Raw genomic sequence first — 23,929 nt, forward strand, 5'->3', positions numbered from 1 at the left:
TCAAATGAATTTTGCCATCAGAGTAAGAGATCTGTTTTCAGATGGGGAAAATATATTTTAATTTGACAGAGGCCTTCAAGGGACTTTGACAGGATTCATTTTGGTAACAGATAAGATCTAGGTATTAGACAAAAACACATTTTGTCACAAGAACACTGTTAGCTATTTGACACAATGCGTTTCGGACACAGTCGGGATCTGGTGGAAGTGACAGTCATTTTCTTGCCAATGAAACACTGGATTATTGTTTCCGGTTAAAAAGACCCCACGCTCCTGCTCAAACATGGCAAACAGTAACAGGATAGTCCTTTAAAATAGGGATGAATATTAGAAATCACCGAAATTTTTTTACCCCCCGCCCTTTGACTTTGCACACCGTCTTTGTCACTCCACACTGCAGGACTCTGGCCTGGGGGCAGGTTTGGGGGAGATGTGTAGAGAAGGGGTCTCAACCCTATCTCAACCCTCTGCTTCAAATGAAGGACACTCTTAAATGCCACTTCTTCCTTGGCTGACAGGGGACATGTCACTTCACTCTCTTTGCTCCAGTCAAGAACACAGACACTAACACAGCAGGCAGCAGGGGTGCTCACTCCCAACCTACTTGTTTCATCCAGTGACCGTTCCACACAAAATCCTGGAGACCAGAGGTGAAAGTGTAGGACTCCCCATCTCTGGACCCACTGAGGGTACAACACCTCCTTGTTCCCCTGGTCTCTCTCACTCCCTCCAGGAATCACTGCAGATCAGTGGTGAAGATTCAGCGGGGCAAAGAGCACCTGGGTTTGCACCTTTGTTTACTTCTGCCTCGGATTTTCCAGAGGGAACAGCTTGGGCAGTTAGCGCTGGGTAAGGGACTGGCCCTCGGCAGCGCAGGTGAAATGAGGTGTCTGCTCCCCAATACGCTGTCTGCTCCCTGCTTTGGGTGGAAACTTCCACCCAGTCAAATCACTTCCAGACAGAATTCTGCCTGCACTCCATTTCTGTATGAGAATGGCGACCTCCTGCTAAAATATGTGCTGAATTGTTAGGGAGGAGATGGGGGGTCAATACTCCTGTGCTTTCAACAAACGGCTATTACAGAAACCTGAGATGAAAATCCCCCTTCAGCTGGATCCATCCCTCACTATAGCTGTCACTGTACCTCCCTACGCACTTGGCTGATGTTTTCTTTGTTATTTTTCTCTGGTTTCATTTTTTCCTGTCTCTCATTTTTGTTTTCTTTTTTTTTTTCCTCTCTTTTTGTGCTTTAAAGAGCTCATTGAGTTAATTCTGTGCTTTCACTTCGATTTCATTTGGAGAGGGAACGATAGGAGCGTGGGTTCATTCGCTGAATCTTTTTAATAAACTTCTCTTTGGTTAGAGGAATGTGAGTGATAACACACAGCCTCCATTGTTGTGGGTTCTGACAGTACTGGGGAAATATTTTTAAAAAAAGAAACAAAAAAATTACATATTTATCTAATGAGTAAATCACTTTTTGTGCATAAAGAGACTAGGCAGGTCTTCGCCATGGCAATGTGAGAATATTTACAGTACCTAGGCCAGAGAATAGCAATCTAATCAGTGAATCGTTATGTACAGGATCCCCAAAGCAGGAACGAGAGAAGAGCAAATATTTCATATGAAAAGTCAATAGCATCACTGTGACTTCATGATCTTTCATGCATTTGGACCAGGTCAGTTTTTGACAAAGCAAGATCTCTGGCATACTGGAACTTCCAGGCTGGAACTCCCAGTTCGAGGTTTCACTATACATGATCCTGAGTACTAGTGAAGTTCTGTGAAAAGCCCCGGGCAGCAAATCAATGGCAGAACCAAGGGACACCTCACTAGTAAAGAAAGTAACCCAGAAATGGAGTATGGGTGACTCCAGCCCTGAGGACATCAGGGCGGTGGGAGATTCTTACATGACTGCAAGAAGAGGTGCCATCCAACAATCTCCAGGCGCTGGTGATAAACAGCTCCCCTGGAGGGAATAAACACAGATCTGCCACCAGTGCCGATCCCTACAGCTCCGCCAAAGCCAATGGGCACCAAGCTCAGGATGTAGCCCATGTAGTCTAAGCCCTCAGATAGGGCATGAGTGGTGACAGATAATACTCATTGGGGCCAAACCCAATGCTGCATGCACTGCGGCGGTGCCATCAACACCAGTGAAGCTGTGCAGATGTACACTAGTGGGGATCTCTGGCCCAGGCCTGGAGGAACATCTGAAAATGAAGAAATCGTGGAAATTTGACAAGCCAGAAGGTCAAGTTTGCTTCTGAGTGACGCTGAATGCTTTCATCTCCTTGTCAGGCTAGGTTTTCAGACGGGGTAAATTCAGAACTGTTCTATTCCCAATGGCAATGCAAATTTACATCAGCTCCATCTGGCCTATGAGCAGCATGTGCTCATCTCAGAGGAGGAGGGATTCAACATTATTGAGGAATAGGGCCTTGGAGAAGCGAAGGTAAAAGTCAAGAGGAGCTCCACTGGCTGGTGTGATTTCAACTGCGTAACAAAGAGGGCTGCAGCCACAGACAGCAAGAGAAAAACTAATGCAAATTCCATTTCCTCGCTTGTCAGTACGAAAGCAGGAAGAGAAAAGAGGTTGGCAAGGACTGAAGGAGGCTTAAGAGCAAAGGGTGAGGCACCAGCCCCCTTGTCCTCGGAAGATTAGCCTGGCAGTTGAGCATGTCTTCAGCCTCGATGAAAGGGAGAGCTCAAGATCAATGTGCGGCCCATTATGCTGCCCAATTTCAATGCAGAAAATGCATGAAATATGAAGTGAAAGTTCAAGCAACCGAATGAGCCTTTTGAATGTATGTTGGGCAATAATTAGCTAATTAACGGTCTCTTGCTTGGCTGCAGTGGAATTCGTAATCAATTTCATATGGAATGTGCCGTAATGAACCCGTAATGGGATTCTAAACACCCACCATCACTTGTTAGGCACAGACAAGTGTGCACGTGAAAGTCAATGTGCTTTAAGCAGCACAGACCGGATTTTCAGGCAGCATAAACCAGCAAGGCTCTGTTTACACCACCTGACCATCCATAACATGGTGAAGGCCAAAGGAGGAAGGACAGGGGCTCCTCATCTGACTTTCAGCAGCATGTCCACAACGGCCTCAAGCTGCAAGAAGCCCTAATTCCTACATGACCATTCTCAGGCGCTTCCGTGGTTTCTAACCCATCACTAACCCTTGCGTCCTTGCTGTCGCATGGCTCTCCATTCCCTACCCCCACTGAGGCAGCAGACCGGAGGATCTCACTAGCACACCGTCCCACAAACACCAGCGTGCCGCCCCCAGCCTTATCTCTAGCGAGCCTTGTTTTATCCCTTCCCCCATTCAAATATAGTTTAAAGCTCTTCTGATGAGCCCCACTAACCCCTGCGCAACGATCCTGTTCCCCCTCCGAGATGATAGGTACACCCTGGAAGGGTACTGCATTGTAAACAATCCCTCAGAAGGGAACAAGAATACTTCTTTTTTCTTTTTTTTCCTTTTTTTTTGAAAAACTTGCACTATTCCAGCAATCTGGTTCATAGGCAATCCTCTAGATAATTCCACTGGCACAAGTGAGCAAGGCTGAGGCCTGGGAGCGACAACCTTTATCCAAGGTGTTCTGCTGCTGAAGAAACTGCCAGCCTACAGTATCCTTCAACGACACGTATCGATGTGTTTATCCCTGTGCATTACGCTGATTGTAAGCACCGATTAGTGTTTCCTTATAAATCGAAAAGACATGAATCAAAATGGAACACCTCACTGTAATATTAATGAAGAGCAAATTGATCTATCTATCTTTCCACCTCACGTTCATCATTGCTATGGCACCTAAGCACCAATGGCAAAGTCATCGGTTATTTCTGTTGCTTCCCATCAGCCCCTGGCTTTTTAAGCAATGCCTTTGGGAACGGTACTACTGCTGCAGCCATCTGATTAATTAAAAAGAAAGAACAAAAGACAGTAACTTAATTCAGGGGCACAATAGCTTTAGCAATACAGTCTTATTATTTGTCTATTTTTTTTAATTTAGTTCTTACAGCAAACCTTCATTTTCATATTAATGTGGCAGGATAACTTTCCTGTGCTAGCATGCCACTGGGACCACCATAATTAATGTATCTAATGTGAAAGTTTAAGGTTCATTAGGTTTGGAATTTAGGCAGGTTTTTAATCAAGCATGTTATAGCAAATCATTAAAAGCTAAACACAATTTGTAAAATACCACAGTGCTGTTTAGCTGTAAGTTCACTTGGGGCAGAGTAGGTGGGTCTGAGAAACACTTCGCACCTTTGAGAACTTCTGTCAAATCAACAAGGATAGCAGCAGGCAACACAAACTGATCTTCTCCTTTGGCAGGGAACAGAAGAAGCTGGGAAGAGGTCGATTTTCCTAATAATAGTGGCAATTAAGAGGACAGCTGAGTTAAAGTCAATTGTGGTAATGGTGATATCCTCTCCCTGGCATTAACACGTCACTCATCTGAGGAGAAGCAGGTCCTGCACAGTGTCAGGCTGTCACATGCTGTTAATTATTGTACACTGGTGTATCCAAGACCCGTGTCAGCTCGGGTGCACGCTGTGAGAGGTGCCACACATTCACAAACAACATCCGTGCACCAAGGAGTTTGCAATCTAAGCAGGCCGGAGAGGCTGAGTGGGGATTGCTGTCCCACTAACACACCAGGAATGAAGCACAAACCAGCTTCAATGAGAGGTCAGACCCAATGCGATGCCTTCAGCAAGGTCAGGATGTTACTAAGCTGAAGATTTTGGATCATTTTTCAAATATAAATGCCTGATATTCCAAAGAATTCTGCTTTACGAAGAGCTGTTCTAGATGAATACGGCACCGAGTGGTAACTCTGAAGGAAGACTGTGACAGGACACAAACCCGTGGCTCCTAAAATGTCAGGCTATGGCGGGACAGCAGTAATACCAAAGACCCCAGCCGAGGTCTGCCTGCAACTGCGAGGCATTCTGTCTCCCTGAAAAAATCACCGGCATGTGTAAAACCTTTAGCAGAGTCCTGATAACCCTGATAAAAAAGACCTCCATACACCTCCCAGTTCCAATTATCTCCTCCCTTTGTTCTCTGCACTGGTTTACTTAAGCTTTCTTTAAGCTTATGAAGTTTTCTTTGTCTTCTTTTCGTCCTTTTTCTTTTCTCTTTTCTTTAAATAAAAAAAACACGCTTGGCAAGCAGGATTTCCCAAGCTTCAGCAGTTTCAACTGCAGTCCAAGTAATAATCTTAAGAACACAACATGACTGAGACAGCTCAGCTGGGCAATAACAAGAACAAAGAACAAAAGAAATGTTCGAAAGTGAGTGTCAATCAATTGCAGGTGTCATTAATTAACTTTGAGCTACCCATTCCTCTTCACTCTCCGAGTGATCTACAGTAGGGGCTCTACTCCTCAGACACTTCTCTGTCTCCCTCTTGGGATCTAAAATGCTTGGAAAGAGGACGGCCTCCCTGGCTATCAGAAGGGCACCAGGAGGAGAAGTGATGAAGAAGATTAACGTCCTCTGAATTGTAAAGGTGAAAGAAGGGCAAAGTTGATGTGCTGGCTGGGAGCCCTGGGTGGAGACATGGATGCAGTCTGTCCTGAGGGCTTTAGGCTACAAAGGTGCTTGCCACTGAAACTGCAGTGAAACAAGTGAGAATCAGCCTCTTGGGCACCTTTTCTCTCATCTTCCCAGGCTCAACAGTGCTCCACACACCACGATCTCAGTGTACGTGCCCACACGGGAGGTGTTCTGCAACTTTTGCAAACCTGCCTGTGAGAACTTATCTGATGACCTCCAGCACCTGATTTTTGTTCTGCATCCTCGTAACTGTTTCTGATCCTGTGCTCTGATTCCTCAGGCAGTCTTTGCTGGCAGCTGTTAAGTTTCACTCAAATAGGTTTTGCAACACGTGATCTTCATTCTACCAAGTTGCTTTATTCTTCCCTGTCTCCTGCACACGTTGTCATCCATCTGCTGAAACCTGGTTCATTTGGATTAGAGTGCAAGTTAAACTCTAAATCTGATCGCAGCAGTCCCTTCTGCCACTAGAATTTCTAGGACAATTAAACAGGCACAACAGATAACCTCTTCTTGTCCCAGACGCTTTGAGCTTTAATGCTTAACATCAGCATTTGTTTTTTTTATAAGCAGGATAATTTTAATGGGGTGTGTCTTCATTCCCCACCTACAGCACTTCATCTCTCAACAGAATATAAAAAAAAAGAAATAAAAAGGAAACTTTTTAGCAAGGTCTATTTACAAGGAAAAGTCTTTTTTTCTCATTGCTCCCTCTGTTCCAAACCTAGACCCTCCCAATACCTCTGACCATCCCTGCCAACCTCCTGGCTATGCCTTTTTAATTGATTTCTTTCTTGTCCAGCTCTGAAACAAACATATTTGTCCTTGTTTTTGTCAGATGTGGATGAGATTTACAAAGGATCTTTTGGAAGCTGACCACCCAGATAACACTTATTAAAGCATCTGATTTTATTAGTCCTCTGAAGACCGTAGTTTTGTTATACGTTCCTTTAATGCCCCAAAAAGTTACAAAATGGGTTGAATCCCCATTTTAGAAGGAGGTACACATGAACAAATGACATTCTGCTTCTGGATTTCACCATCACTCAACGGAAAGACAGTAACTGGCTGTGTGCACATGGCTCTAACCTCTTATGTCCACAAAGCGAAGTCATAAAGATGGTTTATGAGACTCCATTTTACTCTGTTTGCAAGGATCTAGGAATGAACTATCAGTTATTGGAAATCAGGCAAAGAGCGGTAACTTCTAACGGATGTAACTTGTAAAATCATGCTTACTCAGTCTCTGTGATTATACTGCAGCCTTAGGAGAGTTAAAAACCAACTTTACAAGTTTTTGGAGCTTAATACTTCTGAAAATGGGATCATGTCCAATTATGTAATAAAAGTACATGCTTCTCCCCAAAAGTTCACAGCCCAAGTCATTTTCACAGCTTCTTTTTTATTTTTCCCTAATTTATGTCACCATCAAATCTCAGCTTTGTACAAAGCGCCATCACAAATGTCAATAAAGATTCCTTCCTCAGTCAGAAATTATACAATACGTAACTCCTTCTCCCCAGAGCATGCACAGCACCTTGTTAAAAAAGTGAATTATACGCAGTGATTTACAGCGAACTTTCACCATTTTTGACACAGTGTTGAGCATCTGTTCTTTGATGTGTACTTTAGTACTAAGGGAATTTAACTTTAACAGTCTCTGTAGCATTTCCAAGGACTTTTGCACTATGAAATAGGGGAGAATTCTGTAAACCTTAGCAATCTTCTTTTGATTAGTTTCATTGCTTCAATATTTCTGAAAGATAGTAGATTTCTGGAAGAAAAAGATCAGATTCATTATGGGGCATAGATCAGACAGTAGGAATTATGTCGTTTGTCCTGCCACAATGGCTGTTCATCTCTAATTGCACAATATCAACCTAACTAGTAATAAAACTCTTTCTTTTCCTATAATACTGTGGATACTTAACACTGGAACTCTTCACAGCCAGCCCAGAAGGAAGATGAAAACACACAATACCGGGAGCAGAGATGAGAAACACTTATGAATCTGAAGGTTATTTTTCTGCTGTCCTGTGGGACAAGACTAAAAGCCAGAATCAGAAAGAATAAAGCCCTAAAGAAACACCTTTAAAAACGTCTGACCCAAAGCAGCTACTTATTTTGTGGAGCTGTTTGCTCCTTGCTGACACACGGATCAGGAATGTGGCTGGAGCTCACCATGGTTTGTGTGATCTCATGTAACAGATAACAGCAAGTGGGACAGAAAGGGTGTCCCAGGAGCAAGGGGCAGCACAGAAGAGCATCTAATGATCTCATCTATTTAGCTTCTCAGCTTGGCACAAATGTGACTTCCTTGAGTGACTTTTTACTGTTCATTATCTATTATCTTCTTCCCAGAGGGAAAGCTGCTTACAACAGAGTACTTACAAAGGCATTGGGCCTGAAATGATGTGTTGTGCTGCTGTGTCTGCCAACCAGGGGACAGGCTGAAACGTCTTCCCCACAGCTAGGCCAAGGTCCTCAAAGGGACTTGGCCCTGAAGACAGATGGTGATACAGCAAACCTGAGCTCCTGCATGAACTCCTTTCTCCCAGCAGTCCAGCCCAAACAGCAGGGTAATCTGTGAAAAGCAACCAGGTAGATCTCACCTCTCTGACCTATCAAGATACCATGATCTCCCCAAAACAAATACCAAATCAAAGGCACACAAGACAACTGCCTTGCTGAAAGCAGAAGAAGTTAAAGAGCTACAGGCTCCACCATCAAATCTTTAACTGCAAAGACAGCTCTCCTGTGGGAATGCAGAGAGGTTAGAAACTGCTCACAAATGTTAAGACTGGAGCTGGATTCAGCGCCCCTGTCATCTCATGTCAGGATTTCCTCTCTTGCACACTGCACATATTACACCCGATTTTCCAGGTCCAGTTCTGAATCTGAAACTCTCCAGATTTTGAAGTGCGAAGAAACATCCTGGCTCTTTTCTCTCTGCATTGACACATTTCACCACAGAACTCTGTATTTCCCTCCCTTTAGAATGTTTTAGCTAGCTTCCCTACTTAAACAAATACAGACTGAGCATTATTTTCCTGCAGGGGTTATCAAATGCTTTATAAAATATGAATTGTCATGTACAATGGCATATGTCTTATGCAATTCAAATGCTTTTCACTCTCTTGGGCATAATTACTGGCAAGAATGAAAAGAGGTTCCTTGAAACCATGAAACAGTTTACATCCCAAGTCCCTCCTAGTGCAAATGAAAGCGATTTTATTACTGTTTCAGTTCTGATAAACACAGAGGAAATCAGACATCAATCAGCAAAAGCTTTGTTCATCTATGAGATGATTCCAGAGTGACACTACCTTGGTAACGAGCCCCTGCGCAGCAAAAAGGAACTCAAGTTGGCTATCACACTCCTGGCATAGGAACGGGCACACCACACACCTCACAAACCTGACTCCAGTCTCCTGCCCCTCTTTCGCTTCTGAGTGGCACTGATTTGCGAAGTGAGATGGGCTCATCTGAGTTCATTCCTCCTGATTATTTTAGATCACCATGGGGCTGCGAGCACAAAATCTGACAAGCAAAACCTGCAGTCATCTACTTAAGTCTAGGCATGATCCTAGGTGGAGAAATAACCCAGTGGTTTCATATTAATCCTGCCAGTTCTGAACTGATGAACACTGAGCCGCAGGCCCTTCCAGGGCAAGTTCATAGGTTCAGGAGAGTTACAGCAAGGACAGACGTCCTTTCATGTGAAATCACAGGCAATGTGTGATTTATCAAGGGGTGGCAGTTCTGAGTGGTGGTTTGACGGTCAAAGGACCAATCTGACACCAAAATAGAAAAAACCTGCCAAAAGGCATTTGTTGTTCATTATCTTTTTCATAAGCTCGGACATTTCACTGCTCTGAGTCACCAAGGACAGGAACAAGTGGAAGGACCAAGGTGAGGGAGGGCAAAATCTGAAGCTGCTTTCAAAGACTGTATCAGTAATGCACAGCCTGAGGTTCATAAAACCTGGATTAAAGCTGGCTGGGCCAGGCTGGGATCTGGTCTGACCCTCTTTTGGTCTGTGTACCACCTTACCCTTTGTCTTGTGAGCAGTGCTGGTCAGAGACATTCCGTTTTATCACCATAGACTACATCTGCCATGCTGAACCTCTGCTGTGATGCTTTTGGATTACAAAGCTTTATGGTCTCCTCTCTTCAAGGTTTTGTGACATGTTCTGCAGCATGTGAGAAGAGCAGCTGCCATCCATTTGTCCTTAGGAGTTAAGTGTACTGAGAACGAGATCTGAACTCTGCAAATGGCTCATCACTTCCTCTTGCCATACCCCAATCTGCAGATCCAGACATGAAGAGTTTGCAGGTACAAACGAGGTGATCACTAAGTGCTAAGCTGTCCTGTCACCCATGAGAACAGTTAGATGCACACATGGAGCTAACAGTAGACAGTGTGAAGTGAGTAGCCCAGAGGAAGGAATAATTATTCATGAAAAGTCCTGCATTTGTCATGATCCTCATCTCGTCTCCATCTTACCTTCAGCAACACTGTCATTGATGAACCATTTTTCCAGGATGCTCCAGCCAGTCTTGTAATTTGCTTGGTGTCAGCAGTAAACTCGAGCTCTTCAGGTCTCTCCAAATACCTCATTCTGTCAATCCAAAGGGCTGAGCAGGTTTGTTGAACAAGCTGTCCTTAATATCAATGGTTTATTTCTCGCTTCCTTCAGTAATACTCCCTCCTCCTTTTTTTGAAAATCTCTTCAGTCATTTAAAACTCAGAACCATTTTTCTCTTCTTATCAGGTTATTCCCTTTAACCTCTTTAGTGTACTTCTGTGAAGCAGGTCATAACTTATTGAAGCTTTAGATTTCCTTTCTATGAAGCTGTGCTTGTATTTACACCCAGTGGGTCAAAAATGACAGCTTAAAATGCTGCTGTTCTTAGCTGACTAACCAGGCTGGAGAACCTGAGACATCATGATTTGCTGGAGGCTGTGGTGAAATTCGGGCTGAGGTATCCCAGTTTGACAGGGAGGACAGCACATGCAGAGGAGATGCACCAGTGCACCTGTGTGGGAAACACAGAGGGACTAAGGGAACCAGCTCACAAGGAACTAGATGTAAGTGGGAAGTTATCCAACACAGTTTTCCTCATGGTATCACAGAGCATTCATTACAGTGTCTGTAGTTTAGGGTAGGACTAAGAAGCAGAAGTCCCAGAAACTTTCACTGGGAATGATTCCCTTATATTTTATGTTTAGATGCTTTTGGTAAAATTTTACTTGAGCTACAAGATTTTGACACATAGTAGCTCCCAGTAAGGGGAATTACAGCTACAACACATGTTGTTATAGCTGAGGGGCCAGTCCTAGATAGTGTGGGAAAGGAAACCACAGGTTTCCAATACCTAAAGAAATCCAGACAACGCATAGTGAAGATGAGTTCCCAGCTTAAGATGGATGGGAACAGAGGACTATTGCTGCCTAATGGCAAACACAGAGCACAGTAAGTGATCTGCTCCCCACGAGCGTGCCATCAGCTGAAGGACAAGAGGTCCAGTCTCATCTTCTCATGTGTGCACACATGATTTATGCAGTAATTGCTGCCTGTTGTCTGCAGCACCCAGACTCGTTGCCCCAGAGTACCAATGCCCAGATTGCAGCTCCCTCTCACTCACGGCGTGCCCTTTATTCTGTGCAGAGCTTCACGCTTCGCTGTGCAAACTGAGTCCGCAGCTAGGATGTGTCGGGTGTCAGAAGGCATTCAGATGGGGTTGTCTCCACCTGACAATTCATAATTGAGTTGGGCCATTTGGGTTTATTTCAGCTCTCCTTGGCAGCTTTGTTACTCTTCTAAGTGTCCCCAGGCCCAATGGTCCAATGTAGATTTAAATGAAAAAGATTTACATTATCAAAGTCCTACAGATCAATCAATTTCTCTCCATGGTGATTTGTGGCTCTTCTCTATAGATACACCTGTCTGACAAAGACTGTGGGGTTAACTACATATTTTTACAAGATTACATCCTTCTTTTGGTGGAGTGGTCTCGACCATCTTCTGGTTCAGAGCACAAATCATTCTTTTCAGCTTCTTTGTCATTTTTTAGCTTGATGCATAAAGAGTTTTGATAGCCCCTGCAAACTTGCCATTACAGTAGGCTGCCCATGAATCTATTCAATGACTCTGTGCATCTAGCGAATTTTGCTGACATTTTTTCCCCTCTTGCTGTAGATGATTGGCACTGCAGTGATATATTTTGGAAATGCACAAAAGTGGAGCTGATTTTCAGGCTTGGCTGTAAAAGTTACCTTCTTAAAGCTGGATTTTTTTGTTTTATTTTACTTTATTCTTTAATATCTTACAACTGACACACAGAAAATTTCTTCTGAAGAACTGTGATCTGGAAGACAGATTAAATAAGAATAGACACCTACTAAATACTGCAAGAATAGCCTCCATAAATGAGTTATTTGATGAAGAATAAGAAAAGGTCAGATTAATGCTGGACTCTGCAATCAGTGAAACCGGTCCCTTGAAGACTAAATTATTAAAGGTCCTTTAGCATATAAGGATATTAAATTATTTCACAAAATCTTGTCCTGCATTTGAATGCATTATATGGCCAGCCTTTTACAAAACTGTTTGAGTGGAAAAAGAAACGTGACTTTTGCCTGAGATTTTCTGTGTCCAGCAGCTCAGCTGGAACAGAAGCCCTAAGCAGGCTGCCTAATGCCCAGAAATCCTGTACAAAGCACCCTGTTCATACCCAGATCAGCTGTGTGCTGGATGCCCGATGCATTCAGGACATGTCCGATTCACTGAGCTGAGCATGTGCTGATTGCCTTCACGATTTTCCACCTGAAATGTAGAAGCATTGCTTTGATCACTTAGTATATGAGCACACAGACAAGCTACCAGGGGGGAGAGTACACACGTATTTCTAGGATAGTACCTGCAGAGCAGAAATATTCTACCTGCATTTGCTTCCAAAACAGGCACCTTCTACCACTAATCCTGTTCCTTCAATTGTCCCACTTTTACCCTTTCTTTCCTGAGGGGTAAGCAAGTGTACATGGGCAGGAGGCCTCCAGCTGACCTCACGTTAGCTGTCGGAATGTGGGGATGTGAACTTTAGGGGGGTTGTGTGGGCTCCTTCTGTCATGAGCAGAGAGATCAGCATTTCCAGGAGGGTAACTCATTCCCACCTGAACACGTGCATCACCCTCTCTTTCCATTAACTGCAGATGGTGCTGTGATTGCTCACGTGGACAACACACCTAATGCTAAAGTTTGGTAAGAAATCTCCTACTCTGGCTCTGGCCTAGTGAATATTGTCATCCCACAACACTGCTCACTGCATGCCATGTTAACACATATTATATTCCCATTTCCCCAGTGTTGAAACAGAGAAAATAATTCTTCTTCCCCTCTTTTTTTACACCCTGTTAGTGTAGTCTTGAGATTGGTGGAGTTGAGGTGGTTTAGTAGTTATTCTTGCTGCATATGAACCATGTCTAGCACACGATACTATCATCTGAGTTGAACTTCATAGGAAACTAATATGAACAAGGTTAACTAGGTTTACTATAATGACAAAATGATACATGGTAGAATAAAGCATGACGTTGTTCTAATATCTCCTGGCCAAGCAGATCTTATCTACAATGATTGGGTTTTCTGCAGTGATTAAATATGTTTCAGCTCTCTCCTTCCCATCTTAATTCCTTTCTTTACTCAGTGTTAGGTCAGCTGTCTGGATCAGTTTCTCATAAGCAAGTATCTTCTCATAAGAAAGTATCCCCTAGAACACCTCTTCTCAAGAACAATAACTTCTTAAGAACAGGAAAGTGTAACGTCCACCCCAAGACCTCGCTCTACCTTGTAGCCACGTTGGGTATGGGCCTGTGTTACACTCATGCTGAGCAGCATTGCCATCCTGGATTGGGGCCAGTATCTTCAATTTTGCTCCAGGGGAGAGTGGAGTTGGGTAAGAGCAAACTGAATTTGACAAACTGTGTTCTTAATTAATTTACATCCAATTAGGATTAATTAATTGCTGACTAAAGTATCAACCCATGTAATTATGTATCAAAATAAATATTCTTCTGCACTAAACGAGGCGGCTGGTTACAACGTGGTGAGACACCACTATCCCCCATAGCCTTGCTTCCCGCAGAGCCTGGGCTGTGCTGCTGGGGTACGTCAAAGCAGGGAAATCCCTTCAGTTGCGGACGGACTGATTTTCACTTACCCAGCACACCCCTAACACAGCTCACAACATGTATCCAACACCCGTCTGTCCATCCTACCACCTTTTCCCCACAGAGGGAATGTTCTGAAGGGCAGAATCAAATCCTCCCCCTTGAGCCAGGGAGTCATCAAACCACATAGACTGAGACGCCACTGCTGCTGAGGCAGGAGTGCCGCGATTAACCCGCAGTGCTCCTCCCGGCACCCACATCCTCCTCTCCTTCCAGATACAAGTCGTTCTGTAGATGTTGAGGTTGACACGTAAGTACATGCAGGTCAAGCGGCACTGCCCTGATGGCAGAGTGGGACACAGACCCAAGCCTTGTGACCCCCTACCCCATGCTCTACCCACTACTTTGTTGCCACTGTCAGCATTAAGTGAATACCTAATGTCTGATGAGATTATCAGGTTGGGATTGCAAGCTTGGAGGGGATCAGAGAATATTCAGGCGACCATCAGATCTTGTGATAACTACCTGACCCAAGCCAAACCTGATTCTGGTATTGACTTTACTTGTTGCTCTTTTGAGATGTGTGGAGGTTTTTTTCCACTGCAGTCAAAGGCAGGTTTTATGTGTAAAAGTATTCACACCGATAGCCAGAAGAGTTAACACTTTTTTCTTTTTTCTTTTTTCTTTTTTTTTAATGTGGGAACAAACATGCAACTAAAATTTAACATGCTAGGGGCATATGACGGAGAGAAAGCCTGTGTCACACAGCTAGCTGAGGTCAATGGGCTATCAGTCCAAGTCAGCCATGTAAGGAGAATGCAACGCAATGTAGGCATGTACACAGAGAACAACAGAAACAGAAACAACAGGGAAAAAGCCTCCTTTTAGGAGGAGGGAAGTAGGAAAGGAAATGTCATCTTAGGATGGTTTCCCCATCGAGCTTTAGCACTTTGCTCTCCAGTTCACTGGTAGATACACATTGTTCGACTGAGCAAATTCAGTGTGACACTCACAGAGAAGTCGTTCATGAAAAATTGGGAGATTTTTGTCAGGTTGTATAAATGAATCAGCCAAAGTGACACTGCGTAGGAGACAGAACCATCTGAAGAAGAACAAAATAACCTATTTCTTACAAGGTCTAGATTTCACCTTAAATTCAAATGCCAATTGGAAGTGGCATTGAGGGTAATGGACTTTGTGAGATCTTAAATGAAAAAGCACAGGCAGGATAAATAATCTGAAAGTGCCTGTGTTGTCAATACAGCAACAGTAAAAGCCAAGAGCTGTGAGATGCAGCTTGAAAGGACTGGGTGCAGGGCGGTTAAGGGCTTCCTTTTAATGTCCCAAAAATGCGAGTTTGAGTCATGCTTCAAGTGGCTGCTAAAAGATGACCCCAGCTAAACTTATTTTACAGTGTTGGAAAGCTAAAAGTGATCAGGTCTGACACAGCCATAGTATTCCTCTGTGCCTACTGGCTAAACAACCAGTTGCCTTAACACTGCTAGGCAGGAGGGGTGGTACCTGATCTCAGGTTAAACTGTGAGATTACTCTTCCATGGGGCACAGCCCGCACGCTGAGAGGAGCTGGAGGCAGAACAAGGTTGTGGTTTATTCCCCCAGAGCCCATTTCTTGTGCCTGCCCTTCTCTGCAAGGATGGATTCCAGGTAGCTGGACAAAGTGAGACTGAACCTCTCCGACCTCTGCGTCCCTTCAGCTCTGTGGGCTTACAGTGATGGAAACATAAGATGCACTTTGCAGACTGCAGATAGTTCACACCATGAGTGATGGTATCCTGGGAGTCAGGAGACCAGATTTTGCTAGTGTCTTTAAGCCACGTCTCCTGAGCCTTCCCACCCAGCCACACTACTTCCCAGTTTCCCCCAGAGGCCATGCAAAAAACCTCTGTCTGTTGTGTGCTCTGAGATCTGTGGAAGGAACTCTGTTCACTTTACAGGGACAGGATGACTGCAGGGCTGTGCTCTGCTCCTCCTAAACTCAACAAACAGCTCCAACTCTGCCCGTGCATTTTGCTCAGCAGTGAGTTTCACGATACAGGAATTATGCCTAGTTTGAACGCCTAACTGGTTCTTTCTGTGAACACACAATTCTATGAAAGGGGAAAAATATAGCTTGAAAATATATTTATTTCTAAGTGTTCTGAAGAGCTCTGTTGTAGATATGAGGAATTTGCGTAGGCCCAGCTCTCCTGATGGTTCTCAGTGACCACGTAATCTCCCTGCTATCGTCTCAATACCTCCCTAATACTTGTTTAAACAGATCTAAAATTACCCGTAGCTCTCATAAAGAAGAGGATGTCGTCCCTGTTCCACCTGGGTAAATAAGCACTTGAAGCAGAGGAGAAAGGAGTGCAGTGAGATTCCCTGTAGCTCTGCCTGAATTAACCACAGGTAGTGTCTGAGTACATTCCTTATTGTGCTTCAGCTGCCGCTCCACCTCTGTTTAGCTTCATTTCCTTCTTTCATTGCCTGGGTGCCTTATGTTTTGTCTGCATCCACTCAGTCAGCATCCCTGCTTGGTCTGTGCAATTTAGCTTCAGAAAGTCTCCAGAGTGCCTGCTGTGAGGTGGTCCTTGGTATTTCATTTTCTTCCTGATCTGTAATTTGAGTATCACTGCTGAAAACTGCATCATGTAGTCCATGTCTCTCCAGACCAGATTTCCAAAGCTATCCAGGAACCTAAAAGGAGCAGCAGAGCAAGCACTGGGCCTCCCAGAAGTGCAGGTAAAGCTGAATGCTGCCACCCCAAGGCTGAAGACATTCCTGGTCCCAAAGAGACAATGTTCTCCTCTAGCAGGGAGGCAAAAAGGTGAAGGGATGCAAAAATGTTTCTCAATCCTCATCTCATTGACAGGACAAGCCTACAAAAACTTTCCTTCCAAAACCCAGAGGGCAAGGCAGAGGCAAGTCCAGCCTGAGGCTCGGCTTGCTGGCAGCAGGGCTGTGCCTCCCTGCTATGGGCCTGAAGAGCTCCCACAGCCTCAGCATATTGTCCCTGTCAGAGAGGAGGTCTGAGGGAATTATTCCTTCACCACTGTTTTTTTGACTTCCCTTCTTCATACGGCAGTCAAGTGCCAGGCCTAAGGTGGGAATTAAGTGCCTGACAGGCTTACACGCTCTGGAAAATCTGGCCCTTCATTTCCTGTCTTGGGCCCTCCATTTTCTGCCTGCATAAACCACAGTTCTCAAATATCTTTTATTTTCTTTTATCTAGAGCAATACCACTCCTTTTCCTCATTTCATTCTTTTCCATGGCTTTAAAGCATCAGGGACTGTTATGAGGGCATTACATCTTGGGAATTCATCTGTCCTCATGATGGATGCCTCTCCAGATTCCAGAGAGACACTTGTCCTCTGGCAACAAGGGGCTAATAACACCATCCAGGCTGGCACGTTGCAGAGGGTGGGCCAGATCCCCCACAGGAGTAAACTGGTGGAGCTCTATAACTTCAGCAGACCTGCAGTCATCAACACCGGCCAGGGGATCTGACCCAGCATTTGCAAAGCTGAATGCAAACGCAGATGCTGAATAGTGCTGTCTCTGCCTCAGCAGCACTCTGCATAGCTCCTGACATCCAGAGCTCAGCAGCGTGAGTGGTCCCTCGAGCCAAGAGAAGGGTTTAAATCCATAATCTCCTGTATTAAAGCCTCTACTGTAGAAACATTTGTCCTCTACCAGCATCATCAGCTACTTATGAGACTGAGAAGAGCTGAGACTGAGAAGAGAAAAAGCTTTTTCACCTACTTGTTACTTTTTTAACGTTAGCAGGAGGTATTCATCCTGCCCTGGCTTTCTGTCAGGTATGATATGAGAATGTCCGTAGTGTCTTTTTCTTGAGGTAAATTACCTACATCCTTCAATAAAAAAAACTAGAAAGGACCCTCTGAATCAGTCCCTGGCAATCACGGGAACAGGAATCTAAAAATCCTGCTTCAACTCACCCCCACAACATACATTGCTCTGAATTAAGATTAAATTGTTTCATATCCCAAGGCCAAGAGCTATTTAAACTATAGCGTGTCATGGGAGGAGAGCAGGGAAGACTGTCTGCATTTACTCTGTTTTGTTGACTACCTAGAGAAGAAAATCGATGTCACCCCACAAAAGCATTGGGCTGTGTCTCTTTGCAGGTATGAATTTTACTACTCTGTATGTAGGTTTGTACCCATTGAAATCATTCCTTGTTCAAGCAATGTGAAGACTCAACACAAAGGCTACACTTTTTTCTCCACATGCTGTCAGGCATTGATTCAGATGGGGAAGAAATTGGCTGTGAGTATGAAACTCATGACTCTGGCTTCTACCAAGGCTAAGTCCTTGCTACAAGGCAATGGCATCAATACAGAAGAAAGGCTGACATTTTCCTCCATCTACGTATATGGGCTGCACGTTATTTCCAGGACTGAAGAGGTAACATCTTCACTGCTGATCAAATCACTGTTACAAACCAGATCCTAGGATCAGCCCTAATTTGAGTGGATATTAAGAAAAGGAGATTTATTTCCCCTCTCAACCTAGAAATTCATCCATGTCCTAGGAAAGAAAGAGGAATCTCTGCTTGAAGTGCATCAGAAATCCTTCTTGACAAGTAAACTGATGCCAGGCTATCGGTGCCAGGCTCACAACTGACCAACAGCAACACTAAGTCACCTCAGCTGAAAACTTTTCCAAAACTTACCAAAGACAGATGCTGCTGTTGATCTAGGGAAACAGCTCCTGACCTCCCAGTGCTGGCTACAAATCTGTTTTTCAGAATTTCACAATATTTACTAAGGCACCTTTGCTTCTGTTTTATAAAGAAAAATGTTTCTTGTCCTCTGGGCAGCAGAGAAAGAAAACCTGTCACAAGTAAATAGCTGTAGTAGTTGTCCAAAGAACTCCTGATTCCTATTTTCAGCTCGCTGTGTGACTTTGGGCAAATCATGATGTCTCTGCATGGTAACAGTTTAGTAAAACACGAAAGCATGTGCTTATATCCCGTGGAGCTTTAGTGCTTAGCTGAATCAGAGCCAGTCTGCTCCAGTTCCCCCTCTCATAGCATGAAGACAATGATGCCACCTCTCTGTATAAAGAATCCTTAGGACTTAGAGATTAACTTTTACCTAAGGAGAAAACATTAATGTTAGTCTGGCTCCATCTGTGATTACTTCAAATATAAAGGTATAGCTCCAGAAATATTTCCACGTCATTGCAGCCTGACTGTGGTTCCAGTTCAGTGCAACAGATCAGAAGAAACGCCTTCAAGATTGACAGAGCAGTAACAGGCCCTAAAAAATCGTGAACCAGGATTGGTCCCATTAGTGCAAATGCGAACTACATTAGCAGAACACCCAGCTCTTCTCATAGAGAGGAGCGTAATAAAGTTACTATTCCTAGAAGTCAATGTGTACCACCAAGCTGCCTGAACCACTGAGTCTACACCCCTAGCACACAGAGCTGAATTCAGGATTTGTGTTTCAACTAGCCATGGCAGAGCACGAAACTCTGCCAGGACTAAACCCATCTCTTAAGAAGATGTTGTCAGGCAAAACAGAGCCGTGCAGTCTCTGGAAGAGCGCACTCTTCTTTGCCCATGATTTGGGCTAAAGTGTGGAATGGATGACTTCGTATCATCCTATTAACCAAACATCCCTGGGCATCTCTTTTGATTTCTTCCCTGTTTACCAAAATAAACCTCCAAAACAAACTGTAGAGTTTGTTTCTTCAACCCACATAGAGTTAACTTCAGCCTTGTTCTGCATTAAATCATGCAGCATATGGAGATACTATTCCAAGCCATCTGGATTATCATTAGCCATCAGGTGTTGTGCTCATTACACCTGTTATAAAGAAAAAGGATAATTAAATAGGGGGGGAATTATATTCCACTCACAGCGTTGCTGCATGTTATCAATACCTTCCTGTCCCTTTTGGCTATATGACCAAAGCACTTTTTTGCAATATGCAAAATAAAAACCATTTGCATGAGGCGGAAGTAAAGATGAGTGAACCTTCTTAGCCTGAGCAGATGTTTTTCATTAGAAAATAATTTGTCAAAAGGTAGAGAGACTCATACTACTAATTTTCAGAACAGGTTCCTTTCACTTTGGAGGGTAACTAGACTCAATTTAATTGCAAATGGGCTGCATGGTCCCCAGAACAAGGAAAGGAAAAGCAATGAGAACATGTGCTATTTTCTTAATCAAAATCTTTCCCAAAATAAAGAACTTGTGTCCTATTTTCCCTGGGACAACTGCTGATTCCTGATTTAACCTCATATCTACTGGATATCTATCTTCTGAGATAATGCAACAGCTAAGGGTACTGGAGAAGAACTTTACTGCATCCATGTTGAAAGTCCATGAGCTAAAAAGTGGCTGTTAATCCCAGAGAAGAGACAGTACATTTTAAGGAGGAGACTACACTGGGCAGCAGCAGAACAAGCTTCCACATGGAGAGATACACCTTCTGATCCTGCTTCCCATCTGCTGGGTGAGGTGGGACCACGCTGGTCCTCTACTTCAGTTCACCCTCCGCTGTAGATTGAGAGTTGTTCAGAGGCAATTGTGATCTCTTCCAGGGAGCATCTGACACAATAAAACACCATTCTCCATTAGGTTCTCTCAGCAATGGCAAAATGCAAGTATTAATAATTGATCCAGCACAATTAACATCTGGCAAACAGCAGCAAAATTCACATGAGGGAATTTGGAATCTAAAACCATGTTTCAGAGCTGAGCCCTGTGGATAGAATTGCATTTATCTGTAACATGATTCTTCCTTCTTCATTCCTAAAATCATGAGATTTTATCTCCACTGGAGAATGAATTCCACTCAGTAACACTGGGTTGCTTCTAAATTAACAAATCATACCCCCTGCGGGCCTCAGGGGAATTCCTGCCTGCACTGGGAGCGAATAACAAGTCTCCCACTGACTTCCAGGAGCCAGCATTTAACTTCAGAACATTTTCAGGACATTCTTACAATGCAAAATAAAGCACACCACTTGTACCACTAGAGACGTACTATACCACCCCTGGTATGGTTACAGTCCCATCTTGTGCACGTGCTTCATCAGCCCATAGCTATTCCCATGGAAAATGAGCACAATCCACCCTGCTATTAGGCAGTTCTGTGGGATGAGCTTGTTCACCCTTAAGCTGGTCTAGTTCTAGCAGTACAGAAATAAAAGCACACTCTTAATATTTAGTCATTATTGCTCAGCTCAAAAAAAAAGTCATTACCCTTATCATGATTCTGCAGATTAGGAAACTGAGGTATGTGCCCCTGTTATGTCTGTGCCCCTGCTACAAGGAACTTTTCTTTCCCATATGATACAACTTGGTGCTGAAACAGAACAGAGCATGTGTCATTCACCCAAGTTATTTTGCATGGCTGCCCTTGTAACCGCCAACATCGAAAAGGTAACAAAAAAATAGAGCTGTAACTTAAATGGCACTGGTTGGTTCAGAGATGTTCTTTTAATAACAATAGGTAAATATATTTGGGAGATCCTTGCTGACCAAGGTAATCTGTAACTTCTAAAGACAAAAAACACTGCTTGCACTTTCAGAGAATAATTCCAATTTTCAATGAAACTTTATATCAAAACACATTGCATTGTTTGTTTATTGTTAAAGTTTTGTGGATTGTTTTTCTTTAATTTTCAAAGGCTTTATCTTATAGTTTCAGAGGTTTCTTCTGTTTTCTTATATCACTTTCTGAAGATAGAGATACAGTTCAGGACTGCGTATTTAAAGGTGCAGGTTCTATTTCAACAGTATTTTCATTTGAAAATGAAAATATATGTTAAAGAAGAGGCCTGAATTTTACAAAGCAAACAGGAAACAGATAATTATGAAAAACAGTGAAAAATGCAGCTTTATGCATTTGCTGAATCTCCCCAAATCTGTAATGATGCCCTGCAAACCGGTGTCTGGCTGCTTAATCAACCCACGGAGATTTTGCAGGTCTGTAAAAATGGGGCAGAAGTCTCAAGAGAAAATGATTCCTTATTGACATTCCCATTTCTGAGTCTGGCTTGATGCAAGAACAGAGTTGCATAAAGATGAGTAATGACAATGGAAAAAAAATCTGACTGTTTCCCACCACTGCTAAAGTTCCATTTAAATCTGTACCCAGATCTAAATTTCAAACTTCCTAAAAATCTGAGGTATTTAAATAATCTCATTATATATTTAACTTTTCTGCCACATGTGATAAAAACAACCAAAGCCGTGCTTATAACGTCTACGGGGCCTTCTTAGAAATGAACACAAAGCATCAAGATCTCATAAAGAGTTTTAGTCTCATCGCAGCTCTGGGAATATGAAATAACTCCTCTTATCCAGTCTTAGCAGACAGTTCTTTCCCTCTTCATGAAGACTCCTGAGCCTAATTAGGGAAATAAACAAAAGAGCTTCTACCGTGAGAAGATGAAGGCTGCCACCAGGGCTTATACCTGGTCATACCCTGAGCTCAGCCAGCCGTCCCCGTGCTGTCTGTCAGCATGGCCTTGTTAAGACATACTAGTCATTTAGCTTAAATTTTTAAGTTTTAAAAAGAATGAATTGTTCAGAGTCAATCATTCAGCATTAGGACGCAGGGGTTACAGCATACTGTTGTGCAATTTGGTGTCCTGTTTGTTTAGCATTACTCACTTAGCACGAGTAGCTAGATTTGCTGAAGCCTTAGGCCGCAAGCTGTGAACGCTCACCTAGATATGCTTTCGGCTGGGATATAGAGTTAATTTTCTTCCTAGTAGCTCTGTTTTGGATTTAGTATGAGAATAACGTTGATAACAGACTGATGTTTTAGTTGTTGCTATGCAGTGCTTATCCTAAGTCAAGGACTTTTCAGCTTCCCGTGCTCTGCCAGCGAGCAGGTGCACCAGCAGCGCCAACCAGAAGATAAGGAGGCTACACCTGTCAGCAGAAGCTGCAACTCCACAAGATAAGAACAGATAACGGCCTGTCTGGAGAGGGAGAAGGAATCCAATAAGGCGTTAGGAGATCCCAGACCAGAAGTCACCATTGGACCAAAAGGTGCCTGAAGAGCGCGTGAGGGGTAGGTGTAGATTGTAAGGGTGTAATTGTGCAGGGATTTCTTTGTTTGGGGTCCCTCTCTGGAGGCACCCAGCTCGAGCTGTTTTCCTGCTGTATCACCCAAATAATTTTTTTTTAATAAGATCTGATACCTGAGACTCTGCTACAGGAAACCTAGGGCTGAACCTGAGGAAAAGAGAAGCACTCAGAGTGAGAACATGTGTGTGAAAGGAGTCGAAAGGGGCACCCATCAGCGCACTGGAGTTGCCCACTGTGAAGGGACTCCGCTCCTGGCAGGACAGACCTAGGTGGGGGGTGTGTGATTCCTAGGATGGTGTATGTGTGCTCGAGTGGCTTCTCCCTTAGCAGCCTGATACCAGGCAGAGGTCACGTTAACTCCCCTGCCACAGCTGGATTGCAGGCTGCCCTGCTACACTGGGTAGTCCTTGCTATTGCTGGGGCAATGCAGATGCTTGTCCTATTTGCATGTCTATAAATCAGGGGGTTTCTGTAATATATACACACATAAACATAAAAATAAATATATACATATACATGCATACATACAGAAGCTTGGTAGGTCCTAGACATAGACAGACAATATTTTTCTCCAAATCACTTTTGCTCCTGTAACTTCCCTGCTCCTAGATTTCCCTCCCCTGATTCCTATTTGCTTCCTATTTCTGTGACTGCTTTCCTGTCCTGCGTAACCAGTAATTTCTCTCCAATAGCTGCACTTTCTCTCATTTTTGTGGGGGTGATTGAAGATTATGGATTACCTGTGGACTAATTTGCAAGAAACACAGTTTCAAAGAAGTGAGAGCTGTCTGAGTTCAAGCTATCAGGTTCTTATCTCCTTTACCCCTACCAGCTCTGTGATTTGGAGATTGCTGCAATATGTATCATGCAGCACAGAATTTTAGGGAATTTGCTTTTTTATAGGAATCAACAGTCAAGCAACCAAAGCCTACTGAAATCAATGGATGTTGGCCACTGAGTTCCTTAGGCTTCTTTGAGATGAACATCAGTGCCCAGGAGCGAGGCAGCTGTGAGTAAGCGAAGTTCAGCCTGACCAACAGCAGGATACACAGAGCTGTTTCCGCAACCAATGCCTTACACCTCACTGTTC

Source organism: Nyctibius grandis, chromosome 24 (assembly GCF_013368605.1).
Source record: "Nyctibius grandis isolate bNycGra1 chromosome 24, bNycGra1.pri, whole genome shotgun sequence".
NCBI classification, from domain to species: domain Eukaryota; kingdom Metazoa; phylum Chordata; class Aves; order Nyctibiiformes; family Nyctibiidae; genus Nyctibius; species Nyctibius grandis.